Raw genomic sequence first — 17,572 nt, forward strand, 5'->3', positions numbered from 1 at the left:
CACTGCTGACCTGTCATCTATACATGTAGTTGTTTTATCACAGAGGGTAATCAGGCTAGTGAAGCATGACTTTCGTTTACTGAATCCATGTTGACCACTCCTGATCACCCTCTTGTCCTCCATGTGGATAGAGATGGCCTTCGGAATGAGGACTCCATCACCTTTCTAGGGACTGAGGTGAGACTGACTGGCTGGTTGTTCCCTGGGTTCTCCTTCTTGCCCTTTTAGAAGGCTGGGGTGACATTTGCTTTCTTCCAGTCCTCAATCATCTCTCCTGATAGCCATAGCCTTACAAAGATGATCATAAGTGACCTTGCTATGGTGTCCACCAGCTCTCTCAGCACTTTTGGATGCATGTTGCCACGGTTCATGGACTCCTGGATGTCAAGTTTGACCAGGTGTTCTCTAACCCAACCCTCCTTGAGCAAGTGAAAGTCTTCCTTCCAACATTCCTTTACCTTGGTCTCCTGGGTCAGAGATTCCTGAAGGCTGGTCTTGTCAGTGAAGATGGATGCAAAGAAAGCATTCAGTAACTCTGACTTCTCCGCATCCTCTGTTACTAGCCAGCAGCCCCCGCCCTCCCACCTCTATTTACTAATGGGCCCATATTATCTATAGCTTCCTTTTGTTACTGATATATTTGAAAAAGACCTTCTTGTTGTCCTTGACATCCTTGGCCAGATTTAACTCCAGATGGGCCTTGGCCTCCTTTATCTCATTTCTACATACTCCGTTCATTCCAAGTGGCCTGACTCTGCTTCCATCTCCTGTGTATTTTCTGCTTATGCTTGAGTAATGACAGGAGGTCTTTATTCATCCATGTAGGTCCCTTGACCTCTTTGCTTGATTTCTTGCTCATTGGGATGCAAGGAAGGAATAATGTTCAGTGTTATGCTAGATGGCAATTTCTATATTTTCAAGGATTATATATAAGCGTGGATACCATCTGGATCTCTATCAGTTGTGGCTGACCTGAGCTGACATAACCATTATATGAAGACATATGACCTCTGTCCTGGCCCCTTCTATGTACTGGTGCCAAGAGTTACAGCCTTGTGGCAAAGTGAATGGGGGCTTAATCCTGGCAAAATTAACCCAGAGTGGAAAAATGTTTACTTTTTAGCTTAGGTCAAATCCACGATCATTTTGCATCCCACAAGAGTCAAGGTAGAATTACCATTTTCATTGGGAGAGATATGAAGTTAACCTGGAACTACAACTTAAGTAGCATAAGGTTTTATCAGTTATCAAAGCCTTGAATTGAAATGTGAAGTGAAAGTATCTGTACATAGTCACTGTACAATGTCTTAATATTACAATCTTATGAGGGATCTCATGCTTTCCTCTGGACAAAAAATAACAGATTGATGTCCATTTTAAAGAGTAAAAATTGTTTGTCATTTCTCAAACAGTTTTTAATTGGGTATGAGATACTCAAATCCTATTGCATAGCTAATTCCCCAGACTTCTGTGGTTTTGGGGTACAGTGAGACAGTGTGACTAGCATGAAAAGTAATCTTGATAGAAGCTTCTGAGCACTGGACATGCTCTGGTCAGGTAAAATTAGATCAACTGTTGCAAATCCACAGCCAAGAAACCTAACTGATCTATTCACAGTTGCACAGCATAGATAACTTGATTAATCCAGAGTCATATTTAAATTATTCTAGGATATAAAATTTTTCCAAATAGATTAGTAACATTTTCAGTGACAATTTCTTACCACTAGCATCAGGGTTTTTTTCCTGTAGAACTCAACATTTGATTCAGTATAAATCCAATTATTCACCAAAGAGTTAAATATACTATAGTAATTAATTAGAGAAAAATTCAGCTTCTAATGAATAAAACAACTTCATAACTTATAGGTAGAATATGCTAATCCATCCTCATCAGTGGATGAAATGTAATACAGGTTTTATCCAGCATTTCTTAATAATTATGTACCATTCTAAAACAAGAAAGGTATTTAAAAAGAAGTAAGAATTTTTTAGCATGCTGCCAGTATCTACAATAAAGAATCTCCTTAGTGATTTATGACACACAGCATGAAATGGGGAAGAAAGGTTGTTTAAGCAATCACATAATTTGAACAAAGTGTAACAAGGTTTACAATATAAAGCAGGTTTAGTAGAAAAGACCTTTTTCCAAAGTTGTTCTGTCTACTTTATAAATTTGTATTGCATTAATTTGAAGGTGGTGAAAATATTTGATATCTCTTTTGCCCATAGAAGGCACTTCTTTCTGAGTTGTCTTAATTTTGAAAGGTTTTACAATACTATATAATCTCTATATATTATTCTCTCCACCAGCCTTGTTACTTAGCAGTACTCCAGAAGAGAATTTGCCACCTTCTACATAAAACACCACGGGAATTGACAAACTAATGAAAAGGACCTATTGACTAAAGCATACACTGTTGCTTTTTCCTTTCAAGTTATGAACAGAGTACTTAGAAAAGGGTGAAGGCATATAATTGATTTAGAAGCCTACACAGCAGCATTTGACTCTTCTTGGAGGTAGAATGTAATCTAAAAATCAGTTAGGCTTCCCCTACAAGATTTTTTACTTTAAACAGTCACTTCACAAAAATCCAAAATTAAACCTGAAGCAAGAATCTTGAGTCCAGGTTTTTATTCTTTCAAGGCACTAAGTTAAGCAACAAACTGCAGAGTATGTCTTCCTTTCGGCTTCATTTTCCTAGCTCCACAAGTCTTGGATTAACTACTAAGGATGAAAGACAAGGAAATAAAGACTATGATCTAATCTATCCTTTGGTCGTTATTACCTACTCTTTAATTTGGTAATCAATATGCTTCAGGGAGAAGTGAGACTTAGGCCTTTAACTCAAGGAAAGGCACTCATCCCTGGTCTCCAAGCTATTAAACAAATGCTCATTCTCTTATACAACTAGGTAAAGGTGGCTAGTATTTAGCTACTAGCATATTAAAAATAATCTGCCTATACAACATCCTGGAAAAAAAAATCAGTCACTGATGCATATAGGTGGTAAAACCTTCAGCTGTCAGATGGCGTTTGGATTGCTTGTTACAGTTTGTCCTTAACATGCATTTAAGGGGACAATGACTGTGGACCATGTTTTTGAACAGATTATTTTGTCATTAAGCTTTAAAAACTGTAGAGATTACATCAACATCATAAGATTGTTATTTTCTACACAGTTTTAAAAACAGTCAGGAGAGCACTGGCCTAAGAAAAGAAACAAAAATTCAACCTTTTTACAACAGATTTCTTTTATGTCAGATTTGATTTAATTGAAAGTCAAATACTTTCTTGAAGAATAAGAGATTGGATTTTTTTTAAAAAAAGGTAAAAACAAGACTGTGATCATACTTTCAAATATATACTATTCATTCTAACCATCTATAGTTCACAGAAGTGAAAAAAAAAGGGAGAAATATTTTGGCCGCATTTGCCAAATACATATTTGCTAGTTTACTTGATAGACCTTGCAGAGTCCAATAGGGAAAGTAAATTCACTGTCATGGGTTGAACAGTAGCTAAGAATATAGGTAATAAAGACTGTGGGAAATAGGTCTTGTGTTCTTCTCTAGAAAATGTTTAAATATCAAGACAATTCCATTTTAAAATGATTTTAAGTAGAATCCAGGAAAATGTTGTAGAAGATATTACCTTAATTCTAATTTTCCTAGTCCCAGAGTGCTAAGGATAGATGGAGGTGGAGAAAGAGTGGATGTCTGCCTTACTCTTGATCTCTCTGCACTCCTGTCCCAAGTATATTACAGGTGGCAAGACAGGAGAGAAAGCTCAGTAACCAACAACCTGAAAAGATCAACCTTTTGGCAAGAGGCCAAACAGAGAACAGAGGGAACATACGCTGGACAGATTGCTTTTTTAAATTGTTTTCTCTGTGACCGCAGTTTTTTTAGGGCATCATCTGGCAAACAGATTTGCAACCTACTAGTTAGAACAAAACTTAATTTGAAGGAAATATCAAGCAAAGTTTCAGCTAAGTATGCTCTCTTTTCCTCCCCTCAGCAAATATTATTTCTAATTATTAATATCCAGGTATGAGGTGGTCTGAGCCAAGTGTCTTTGTCAACTTATTTTGCCATTGTATTTCCTAATGTAGATTAGATTGTGAATAGGATCATCTGCTCTGGGGACAGGTGTGGGTATATGTTTTGGCTACAGTAAAGCATTGCAGACTTTTAAACCTGGCATATGAGTGATTCCCACCAATAACTATTGAATATGCATAGTTTTCTAATACTATTACATGTTCAGACTATGAATATGACATGAAGAAAAAAACTGAAATATAACCAAATAATTCAGAACCAGGGTTTACACAGAAACAAATAAAACCAAAGTAGCTGAAGGTGGTTCCCCGTGATGTCTATATTGTTTGATTTAGATCTTTTGTGTTTTGCACTTCCTGAATGCAAGGCATAATGACTTACTGCTGTATTTAAGTGCCAAGAAAGTGCTTTGTCTGAATTTTCATGTGCTAGGCAAAAAAAAATTGCACTTCATGACAGCAAAATATGGAAGTAAAACAATTGCTTTTGAAGGTGTTCAGGCATTGCTTTTTGCTACTTTTTGTACTGTATTATCATATTTTCAGTTGGATAGACTATGCAGGCACAGGAATCTACAAGTAAGGTTAACCTTCACAGAAAAAGGTGTTACGTCCTACCAGAAAATGAGTTTTACCTCCTCTGCATAGAGAACTAAGTATATGTTGGAACAACTAACCATGTCGGAAATCTCTCTTCAAAGGCATTTACAGACATCAATATAATAAACTTATGTGAAATAATTTTTTAATATTAAAAGTAACCACATGAAAGGCAATGACAGCTTTCTTTCTTTGATTGAATGTGACTGATGGGATACACAAAGTAATTTTTAAATGTTGAAATAAACATTATTAAATATTATGTCACTCTGAAAAATGAGCAAAGAATCAGCAAAACTATGTAAGTGCAGTACTTAGTGTCAGTAACAGAGGCTAAAAAAGCATTTAGCTTCCCAGTTATGTTATTTACTCCATCTGGAAGTATCTAGTACAGCAGGTGAAACATTGTCCAGAAACTTGAAATTACTTATTAGCCAGATGAACAATTGGTTTTCCAAATCATCAGTGCATCAAATAACCAAACATTTTATGAACTGTCACTGAAGGTCACAATATTCAAAATATTTTCCAGTCATGCCAAGACAAAATAAAGGTCCACTGATTCTCTTCTATTTAAGATGACTGACCAATGGCTGGGACTGAAAACCTATTTTCATTTAATGCATGAAAATGAGAAAATTCCAACTGCAGGAATGCTCCACTGAATGTACAGGTATGAAGAAATTCTTACATACCTGTTGCTTCTCAGATTAATATTAGCTGACATGCCAGATGAAAGCAAGCCCTCAGAGAGAAGCAAAACTCTTATCATCTTAATTGCTTATGGACTACCTCTACTTTTCCAGTCTGTGTTGCAAAAGATATTTATTCCTATGTGCTAAGTGATAGTGAATTTACAGGATGCTTGCTTAATTTTCTTTGACAGCCTGACAAAAATCCAACTAAAGTATTTTTTTAGGAAATCAATCTCTGTATTTTATACTGTTTTGAATGCAGACTCAATAATTATTAGAGGGGAGTGTTCTGTACCTTTTGTTCTATTCCAGGAAAAAAGGTCTCTAGACTTTCCAAATGGTGACCTGTCTTCAGAGTTTATGATCATATTTCCATCTGCACTCCCATACTCACAGCCCTTTAGTAACATTTTTCATCTAACTCTGGTAGTAAACTTCTGTTCAACACCATTTTCCATGCACATGCAGTTTTTAGAGTAACTTTAATTATACAAGAAATATTTCTGAGAGAAGAAGGGTATTAGTCTCCAAATATGTCTCCAAATTTTCACCACAGGGTTCAGCCTTACCAACGTTACAGTACAGCTACTGTTTAAAACAATGTTTCCATCAGCATTTGTATCAGAACACTGAAAATACAGACAGCCATACATTCAGAAAAATGGACTTTGGAAACATCTGTATTCCAGATTAGACCCTCCAACTTTCCCTTACCAACTGAGCTGTACAGTGTGGAAGCCTGATACATGAGGATATTAACACAATGCCATATTAAGTAGAATATATTGCTGTAACAGGCACAGCAAATACTCCTGGAAATCACAGAATCGTTTAGATTGGAAAAGACCCTGAATATCGAGTCTGACCATTAACTGTCATGTGTTGATAGATTCCAATTGCAGTCCTTGGTTACTACCCAAGACCAATGACTGTGGAATACTGCCTGGAGTTACCCATAGCCATCATTCAGATGGATGGGCAGACAAGTCTGTCTGGCTCGGAGCAGCAGTCCTGCAATGTGTGTCCAAATTGCTCCTTCCAGTGAGTTGCCCTTATTCTGAACAATAAGATCAGTTAACCTGAACCACTCCTGGCAATTATATGTTGCTCTCACTCATGCTGGCAAGTTATCTAGACACTAGCTGGGTGATGAACATTTTGGGATGCCACATCTGGGTGAAAGTTTTTAATAACACTGAGTAATGTAATCAAAATTTGCAAACATTTAGTATTAACCTGGATTCTTAGGAGTGTTTCATCTGGCTCGTAAGTCTTACCAATATTTTATCACTCACTTTCCTTTTATTCCTGATAATTTTTGAATTAATCTCTGCTTGGGACTCACCCCGCATACAAGTATTTCAGGAAAAACTGATGCTGAACCTCACAAAACACACTGTTGCTTTTCTCTCCTAGAACCAGAGATCCAGAAAAGGGAAGATTCACCTAAAGTGAAGGAAAGATTTTCCTTTTTATTTTTTTCTTGTTTTTCCAAAGACCAGAATTCCTCGAGACAAAGTGTTTTCAAGAATATCTTTACTCATACAAGCCAGAGAGTTACTCACTGTAATCTGTTCTAACACGGGCCTGCCAACAACTAAATTGATGGAAGAACTAGTCAGATATTGGTTTGATTTTCAACAGGTCCTGTGCAAGCATAATATATTGATGTCATGTGCATATTGTTATTTCATTGCATAGCTAGTGAACAGTTAATAGTTTTATTTTTGAATACATAGATAATTATAATAGTTAACTACTATCTCCCCAATTATCTTTCATTCTAAATATTTTCTCAACGTTTCTGTAACTAATTCTCTACTCTCTCACTGCATGAGAACTAATAAGTGAGACTTAAATATTTAAATCTACATGCCTATAATAAGAATACTTAGATGGGAATAAGTCACTTGAGTTTCCTTTTACAGAGAGTAGGAAGCTCATCACTGAAGTCAAGAGAAAAGAACATTTGGGCCTACAGTAAGCAGGCATCCAAATTAAATCAGATGAATCATTGCCTAAAATTGCCCATAAATGGAGCATAGGTTGACCCCCTCAGCAGTTGAGACCTATGCTGTAAGCATCTAAATTTGACTCTGTAATTTTTGTTTTATGCTGTCTTTTCATTTATGGAATAGATCCTGAATTTGTCTAAAAAGAATTTTTTATGCACTGACTGTTTTGTAAGCGGTATCACTGCACACTAACTTGGTATCCACACAGGTTAAACTGATAGAGTTTAAAGTTAAAGAGTAAGGAAGAGAAGCACAAGACAAAGTCTAGTGCTGTTGGAGAATGTAGTGTTGAATGCTCTTACTCCTGAAAGACTTTTTCATATAGGTAGGTGGTGTAGAAAGAAATCAAGAGCAGAAAATCTTGAGATGAAAAGAATGTTGGTTCATCTGATCTATCAAACCAAGAAGTCTAGTATACAATGACAGTCTATAGAGACAGCCGGGTAGAAGTCTAGAAAATGTGACCAAAATTATTGTAAGGAACTTAGGTTGGTGATTTAAAAGTTTTCAACTATCACAACAGAAAGTATAAAAACATTCAAACAAGAATAAGGGAGGGTAGAAAAATAACAATTATTAACGATGACTGAGTACAAGACATTAGTGAGTAGAATACATGATGCTAGTGGTACCAAGCTACCAGACTCAATGATCCAGGACTTCATGCTTTGAGCTCCTAAAACACCTGATAATCCTGAGCCTGACTCCTTTCCCCTCTTTCTTCCCTGTCTCCATCTTCCCAGAGCTTCCCTCCTAACTGATGATTCATTTAGAAAGACTTGAGGGTTTATCCAAACCAAGCTACTTACTAGTTGTAGCACCCACAATATTTTCACATGCAGAATGACAAAGCTGTACAAGAAGAAACAATTTCTTTAAAAACAGAACTTTGATTTGCATTTATTTTCGTACCACTAACAAGATAAAAAGCAAAAATAAAGCATTTAGGTCTTTCCCTTTCTTTAATGAGGAACCTTAGTTAAGTGATTTTTTTTGTGCGTGTTTCAAGCCAGGAGGAATTGATGAACACTAAATCATAAAAAAAAGTATGACACCTCAGTGTTTGTAATTTTTATGGCAATAACCTGCATTTGCTGACTTGTCATAAATAAAATATTTTATTTTATTTTAAAATAAAATAAAAAGCCAATCAAACCAGAACATCCATCTCTCATATTTATTTCCTAAGATAAACCTTTTCATTAATCACTGAAGCTAACAGTTAGACATAATTGACTATGCTGATTAATGAAATAGTTTATCTAAGGAAATAGATATGAAAGGCTTCATAATCAATGTACTTTGAATCTAAAAAAAAGGTAGATAAAATCAGGATAGAGAAGGACTAAGTAAAACATACCACTGATTTTTCTACATGATTTCTGTAGTCAACCCTTTTTGTTTATTTGCGTGTTTCACTAGTATTCTTCACAAAAAGTGAAAACGACTGACTATATCAGTATCAAATTATTATATTCTATTGTGACTGTTGAATTAGAAAGATAGGAAATTTTCACAAGACTAGTTTTTACTTTCACCACTCTTTGCAAAAAAGGAGCATGTTTAGTCTTTCCAGAATGTATAGGCCTTTCTAAGGCCATCCCATTACTCAGCATTTCTGTAGTTTTAGGTCAGGGAATTAAAAAAAAAAAAGAAAGAAAAGGAAACAAGAATTCTCCCCTTCATTGTAGAGAGGGCCTCCCTGGATGTCCCATAGAAGTAAAACATATTAGATCCTGAGATTAGCTCAGTTGTTTAGAGTATGGTGCTAATCATGCCAAGGTTGCAGGTTCAATCCCAGAATGGGCTATTTGCTTAAGAGTTGGACTTAATGATCCTTGTGGGTCCCTTCCAACTTAGAATATTCTGTGATTCAAGACTGAGAATAATGAGAAAGCAGAATTTGTAAATGCAAACAAGTCTTAAAATAGGAAAACCATAAAAGAAAATTATATTTTTCATTTAACAAAATTGTCTACACTGAATTGAATTTCGTGAGGCCTCATAGTAATGTGTTACCATGAGAGAGTTTTTCAGTTTGGAAACATAAGCAACAAAATCAAATGTTCGATGACTGAGGAAATTTTCTAGAAATGACTTTTAAGCCAAAGGAAGTGAAAGAGAATCATGTGCTATATATATAAAAAGAATTTCTGAAATTGTTCAGGGGTAGTTTGTACAATTTCATTGTTCTCCATGCACCTTTGAACACAGTAGTTATATGCAATCCTTATCTAGGACAGCAATTGAAACACCTCTCCTCATCACATAATTATATCTCTGGAGACAATTATGAATTCCTTACTTACATTTTTAACCTTGAATATATCTCCTGTGTCTAGGTCTGCATAAAGTTCAAGCTGAAGTTATTTATCCTTGGAAATGAGTAGCAAGACTGATATTGCCTGAAAAAAATGTACATAATATCTAAGACAAAGTGAGTACAGAAAAATAGTGATACAAAATACAAAATTACTCTTCTATCTCCTGATAATTTTGTAATTTAAACAACAAGGAACCCTAGAGACTTAAGTAGATATGATATTCTGCTTCTTTTATACAAAGTTGAATAATGTGAGAAAAATCACTAAAGGGTTTAAATGTATCAGAGGACTTATGTTTTATTGATTTTGATTCACTATATATAATCCACCGCAGTTTGAAATGGCAACTTGGACTTCTGAAGTGTAGAGGTCAGAGTATATAAGAACTGTATCCTAGTACAGAAACATCTTCCACAATGACTCCTAATGAAGACAATATTCTATAGTTTATTTACGTAACTTAATATTGACCGTAGAGATCATTTGGTGCACGAGTTGAATAGATTATGATTCAAATTTCTCCTGAAGTTTGAAAATAGAAGGCAGACAAAAAATCTGAAAAATTGCTGTTGTTAATTTTACAAAACAAGATAAAAGGGTTCGTGAGTTAGGGAGGACTCTAGAGGTAAAAGTGAAAAACAGAAATTAGTCAGAATAGAACTGTCAGATCATGAAACCATAATAACTTTCTCTGAGACCAGAGTATGCTCCTCATCTTGGCAGCTTCCTTTGCCACACCAACCACTTGGTTCAGTAAGCTGCATAATACTTTCTCACCTTGTTCCCTCTGGCTTGTCCCAAACCATTGCAGTAAGCACTGCTCCCTGGACAAACATTTCCATAGTGAACTATCTGCTCTGAGTAGCTGGAAAAGAGAGCACAAAGAAGATGTGGGAAAAGGGCTGAGGTTATGGCTGGCCAAAAGTGAAGTGAGACTCAAAGGTTATTTGCTTAATTAGCAAAAATTAGTGTATATTTTAACAACAAATTGTACCTGCTTATTAAACTCTGTTTAAAAGAGCTAACAAAATGCTATACATAAAAAAGGGGGAAGTCTTCGTAATTTTTTTCCAGGTTTTTAAAATATTTTTCAAAAATTCCTTTAAAGACCTTTTCAGAGAAATATGGTAAGCCCCAGATGACATTTAATATAGTGATTAACTTATAACATAGTATGGTGGCATATTGATTAAAAAATAGTTGAAAGGAAGAAAATTAAGAGTAAGAATAAATTACTAGTTCCCCAGGAAGAAAATTTTTGATCTGAGATTCCTTACGATGAGAACAATAAGTGTAATAGAACCAGTCTTAAATTTTATCTGGATAGATGTATGTGTGTGGACTCATAAAGGAATTTGAAACTCTCTTGAGTTCATGTTATAACTGTCTTCATGAAATAAGCATTGTTTTTCAAATGCTCTTGTGTTATGAATGAATCACAGAAGGTTTGTGTAAATTTCCTTTAAACTCCTGCAAATTCTTTTATATTGCCATTTCCACTGCATTTCAAGGTCAAGTGTGAGGTGGACTATCTCCACAGAACAAAAAGGCATATGTCAAATGTCACATAATGTGTGTATATCTCTTTAAAGAATGTCAGCATAATCAAAATCACTTTATCTTTAAAAACATAATTTAATTCTATTGTGCAAGATTCCTTGGTGAAAACAAGAAATCATGGGAGAGATTTATAATTTTTCCCTTCCTGTATTGAGATATGATTTTGGTAGTGATAACTTGTAATGTTACAAAAAATAACATTACAGCAACCAACCCCCAAGGTGTCATTTAGGGTGACATCAACAAACAATAGAGGAGAAAAGAAGTACCTAATTCCTAATCTTCCTCAACAAAAACAAGTAATAATAAAAGCTTTAAAAGCATCTGTTCTGTGACAGTAGCTCTCTCTCAGGATCAATCAATTAGACAGGATAGAAGTCTGTGCATGGAAACAAATATGAATTTGGGGAAGAAGGCTTAGCTTTCAGACAAAAGACAGATAGAAGCTCTCTAGAACATAAAGTTAGGGACAATTCAAAATTCATTAAATGCAAAATGTTGTTGTAAGCAAGTTGTCCTTTATACATCAAGTTAAAAGATACAGATCACCTTGTTCAAACAGTCATGAAACAGCATAAGTTTGCATGGAGTAAGCATACATAAAAAGGGAACTGGTGTGCAATGAGGTAAGTTGACTATTTTTCAAGATGTTAACAAATGATAAATAGATCAGTAAGCTTGTTGATGACACAAATCTGGGAGGAGTAGCTGATACCCCAGAGTGTTGTGCACCTCTTCAGAAGGACCTCAACAGGTTGGAGAGATGGGCAGAGAAAAACCTTCTGAAGTTCGACAAAGGCAAGTGCAGCTTCCTGCCCTTGGGAAAGAATAACCCCATGCACCAGTATAGGCTGGGAGACAACCTGCTGGGAAGCAGCTCTACAGAGAAGGATCTGACAGACAACAAGCTGTCCATGAGCCAGCAGTGTGTCCTTGTGGCCAGGAAGGCCTATGGTATCCTAGGATGTATAAGGAAAAGCATTGCCAGCAGGTCAAGGGAAGTGGTCCTGTCCCTCTACTCAGCCCTAATGAGGCCAGATCTGGAGTACTGTGTCCAATTCTGGACTCCTCAGGACAAGAGAGACATAGAGTTTCTGGAGTTCCACCTGAATATGAGGAAGAATTTTACTGTGTGGGTGACCACACACTGGAATCAATTGCCCAGAGAGGTTGTAGAGTCTCCCTCACTGGAGATATTTGAGAACCATCTGGACACAGTCCTGTGCCATGTGTTCTAGGATAACCCTGCTTGAGCAGGGAGGTTGGACAAGAGGTAGTTCCTTCCAACCTTACCCATTCTGTGATTCTGTGAAAAACTGAGGAAGGCATGCAATGATACTTGACTTTGGCTTTCCCTTTAGGATTCAGACTGACTTAGAAACTATTGATAAAAAAACTGGTCTTTCATTCCTAAATTATGATTCATAGTTCATGAATAACTATGTGAATGATGACTCAGATTTGGCCTTACACGCATGATCATACTCATTGTCACTAATGAATGACCAAGATAAATGACTACTGAATGTTGATTTCACAAAATACTGGAATAATTCAGAAACATGATGACAGGGGAAATTCTTCATAGTTAAAAGACAATACATGCATATTCATTCATACTTTAACCTAGATTTTCTAAAGTGCCTATAACATAGAATCATAGAATTTTTTAAGTTGGAAAAGTCCTTTAAGATCCTCAAGTCCAACTGTTAACCCAGCACAGCCAAGTCCACTACTACATCATGTTCCAAAGTGCTATATCTACATATATTTTAAATAACTCCAGGGATGCTGACTCAACCACTTCCCTGGGCAGTCCATTCCAATGCCTGACCAACCTTTTTGTGAAGAAATTTTTTCCTAATATCTAATCTAAACCTCCTGTGGTGCAAATTGAGGCCAATTCCTCTTGCCATATTGCTTGATACTTGAGAGTAGAGCCCGACCTTCAGCTGGCTCCAACCTCCTTTGAGGTAGTTGTAGAGAATGATAAGTTCTCCTGAGCCTCCTTTTCTGCAGGTTAAACAACCTCAGCTCCTTCAGCCACTCCTCATCAGTTTATGAGCCGTCTGTGGTCAGTGGCAGCAGTGATTTGAACTATAGTAGACTCTAAAGAGAATATTTGTACCCATTTACTAATGAAGCTGAAATCAGTACATTTTTGCAAAGGAATAAACCAAAATCCGCTGATACTTCTGACAATATTGAAAGCATCTCTCTCAAAGTGCACCTCTAGATGTTGTGACACCTCCTGAGTACCAGCAGTAGACAGTGGACAATAGGTGGGAGTCATATAGAATAAGAATTCAGTGTATTAAATGTTGTAAAAAGCAGAACAAAACTTTCCAAATTTTCCCACAAAGAAGAATGTTTTACTTAAATATACATCTATGCAGTTACTAGGGTTTTTCCTGAATGGTACTGTGGACCATGTTCTTTTTTTTCCTTTGTGGATACAAAAACATGGTACTTGTAAGGAGTAAATATTACTTATTAAGAGAGGTTAATATATTTCCTTTATTTAAAGAATAGATCAGAAGCATTTTGATAGTCAGTTTCAAGAGATTACTGTTTGAACATGGTCATTTTGGTATCTGATAGCATCTGGTAGGGAGTCAGCTTCTACAGGTAACAGCACTTAGCAGTCTTGATTTTACAGATCTTTATTAACTAGATGTGGTCAGATAAGTTTCTGATGAATACCTAGATAGGTTGATTATAGCAATATATATGCTTCAATGAAATACCTAACATTAGTTACTGTTGGTGACTGATACCAGATTACAGAGGACATTGGAAGGATGTGAATGAGTAATTTTGACATCCTCAGGGGACGAAGTCCAGTAGCTGAGTATGTGCAGTGAGACAAGAATAAGATATCACTAGAGAACAAATCATCTCCCAAAGTAATACATATCCCAGAGCAATGTAATATTTTCCCTCTCCCACACTGGCCTTGATTTAAGCTTCTTATAAAATAACAGAATTTGCAGATCTATTTCAATAAAAACTCTATTAAAACTTAAATGAATGTTAGCAAAGGATTTTTGTGGTGATTCAAATAATTCTAAAATTAGATACAGGTATTCAGCTGAGTACCATACATTATGAGAATCTGCAATATGATTGTGTATAATTTACTTCATAGCTTGAAAGAGTTTTTCTGTAATATTTAATGAAGGATATATCCAAAGTTTTTAAAAAACTTTTACTTTCCCAGGGATATTATGCATTCATCTTTGCACCTTTTTCTCTTTAAATTAACTAAAACATCTAAGATTATTTTGACACCACCATCAGGTCTGAAAGTAAAAGCACTTCCTTTTGTTACAGTAAAGGAGAAAAATATAATCAATGTGATAAAAGGAACTGTCACATCTTATTTCTTCAAAAATGCAAGGATAATAGCTCCTAGCTGTCATGTATGATAAGGTTCTGACAACCCATGAAATAGGAGGAAATCAGAGTTTGGCCCAAATTGTGAACCAAACTTGTGGACTATGGGATCAGTGTATCCTGTGCTGTGCCCTGGCAGCTCTTTAAGGACCTTGTCACAGCATGACTAACTCACTTTCTATTAATATCAGATTTGCTTTCTGTGGGAGACACCTGATTAACTTTCAGTTTTCATTACACCATCACCATTCTTGTTTTTTTTCTTTTTTATGAAAGAATTTGTTCCCAATACAAATCTGTGATCAGATTTTGCCTCAACTGGAGCATGAACAGCAGGTGCAATAGGTGGTTCCCTCTTCTTCCTAAGATGACTACTTGTCCTGCTCTGGAAACTATCAACATACTATGGATTATTTTCAAATTATAATAATCTCTACTTATGATGATATTACTATTTCTTTTAAACAGTGTATTCGTTTTAGTCAGGTTTCCAAACTCATTGTGCTAAGGCAGCAGCGAGCCCAAGCTTCCCTTTTCACTCTCTCTAGTGAGGTAAGAATGGAGTGGGATCGCAAGGATCAGTACCTTATTGATCTATATGGATTGCATTTTTTCATTCTTTTCATTCGCTGACAAAAAAAAGCAATCATCCACTCAGCTCCACCTTTAACAGTAGCATAAGTTTGTGCAAATGTTTAATAAACAGAAGTTTCATTTCATTTTAACTTGTACATGTTCCATGTCCTCAATTAATGGGCAGGTACTGTTAGGAATTTTAGATTAAGACAAACAACCTACACCTTACCAATCTAAATAGGTAATATTACTTCTTTGACAACTGGCTTATTATTCTGGCACTTCACCAACTCCTGAATACATTAGATTTGTCCTTAAAAAGGAACAGAAACTCTCTATTTCATAGTTTCTAACTCTGACTCTAGAATACAAATTTAACATGACAGCTCCTCATGGGCCAAATAATTTTTCCAAGCTAGTTACTTGGATGAATATTTACTAAGTTGGCAGGGGAAACATTTAATATGGATGGGTTTGTCCATAGAATCTCAGCTTTTGCAGATTGTTTTACTTAAAATACTATTAAATTCAAATCTCCTCTACTTAGACTTATATACAACCTATCTCAAAATCCAGTAAGCAACTGTTAACCAAAACCTCTTCAGGTTTTTTTTTAAATCAGGGCATTTTATTTAGGCACAAATATACCTTTAAGAATCAGGTCCAGAGTTGGGCTAAAGCCGAGCTTTGCTAAACTTGAACTTCTTTGTCGGTAATCAAGGTGCCAATGTAAAAAGACAATGTGATCCAAAAAACTCTCACTTGATTGCTGCTAGTTTCATCCGCAAAAGGGAAAACAAAGCCCTGGCATACTTAGGGGCCAATCCCACACTTTCCAGAGATTGTCCCACTGACAAGTCTATTCCTTTGAAACAATTTTACCATTCATGGAATGCTTCAGGAGAGGGGGATGAGAAATCTGCAGCAAATGAAGCTGCACTGAGTGGGGAAAACCAATCAGCTGACTGCAGTGTCCTGCTTTAGATGCATTGTCCTACCCTGAATGTAAAACAGACCATGCTTATTTTGGGAAGTAGGACATTTGGTTGAGAGCTGGAAGACCCGTGTTTTCGCTTCATTGGCTGAAAGTATTTCTAAATTACTGTCTGAACATGGTAAGTAAGTGTAAAATGCATAAACACTTCTTGAAGAGCCTGAACCCAGAACTGCACCTTCCATTAACACACCTTAACCAGCAGAGGCACAATAATCATCCTCTTGATGTTTTCCTTTCTCTGGCTATAAAAAAGCTAGGACACTTTTCTGCACCACAGCACAAGAGCTGCAATGGAAGGTGCAGTAACGCCCATCCCTCATCCCTGTCCTACACAGCAAGGCTTAGGGTACAAGCTTTGCTTTATTCAAACATTGAAACTGGCCCTGACTCTCTGATTGCCAAAATGTTTTTCCTGACCATGTTTAAAAGGTGAGAGTGTTCTCGCTCAGCCAGGGAACAAACAGTGTCTACAAGTATCCAAAATCCATTGCAGTTCCTCCCTGAGGTCTGAAAACAGGGACAACTTCAACTCACTGCTTTTGCTCAGTATTTCCAGCCAGCTACCTCCAGCCAGGCTCCTTGGCTCTGTACATGCTGGTTTATGGTGCTGCCCAGTATGTTGGTTAGTTCTGAATTTCACCCCCAGTCATTTTTACCTACACAGAGTATCTGTCAGGCATGGTATGTTCATGCCTCACTCAAGATTTGGAGTCTACTCTTTAGCAAAAACAGGGAGAGATGCACATAAAAAAAAAATCTAAGAAACTTTAATTCTAATTTTGAATATGACTACAGATGTTAATGCAGGGATCTAAGTTTCATCCTCTCCTTTCCCATAATTCATATGCTTTGAGTAATGTCAATGAAACTTTAAAGAACTTAAATGGTTTTCTCCAAACTAATTCTAATGGCCACATCCCTTCAGTCTTTGGGTAGCACTCAACTCTCCAGATGAGGTGTTAGGATTATAGAGCTACTCTGGTGTCAAATACTAAAATATTTGATGGTCCAATTGCTGTACAATTTGCTTTCCGTTTTCAATTTCCTTCCACTGGAGGCTGTGGAGGATTTGCTTTCCCTACTGTTAGAAAAACCTGAGGATATATACATAACTTACATGTGTTTTTCAGATTCTTTCTGATAGTAAGAATAAAAAAAGATATGCCTGGGTAGGAAATAAGGCAGAGATGTTAAGATCTTTGCTTCAAGTTTCATTTATATTAAGCTTACTCTCTGAAAACTGGCATGATCTTTTTACTTTTCTACAAGCTAACTGGGGGTATTTCTTGAAGAAATTTATTTTATCCAGCAAGATGTTGCTGTAGTCTGATGAAAAGTGGTAATAA

Source organism: Corapipo altera, unplaced genomic scaffold (assembly GCF_003945725.1).
Source record: "Corapipo altera isolate COAL_440 unplaced genomic scaffold, ASM394572v1 1, whole genome shotgun sequence".
NCBI lineage: Eukaryota > Metazoa > Chordata > Aves > Passeriformes > Pipridae > Corapipo > Corapipo altera.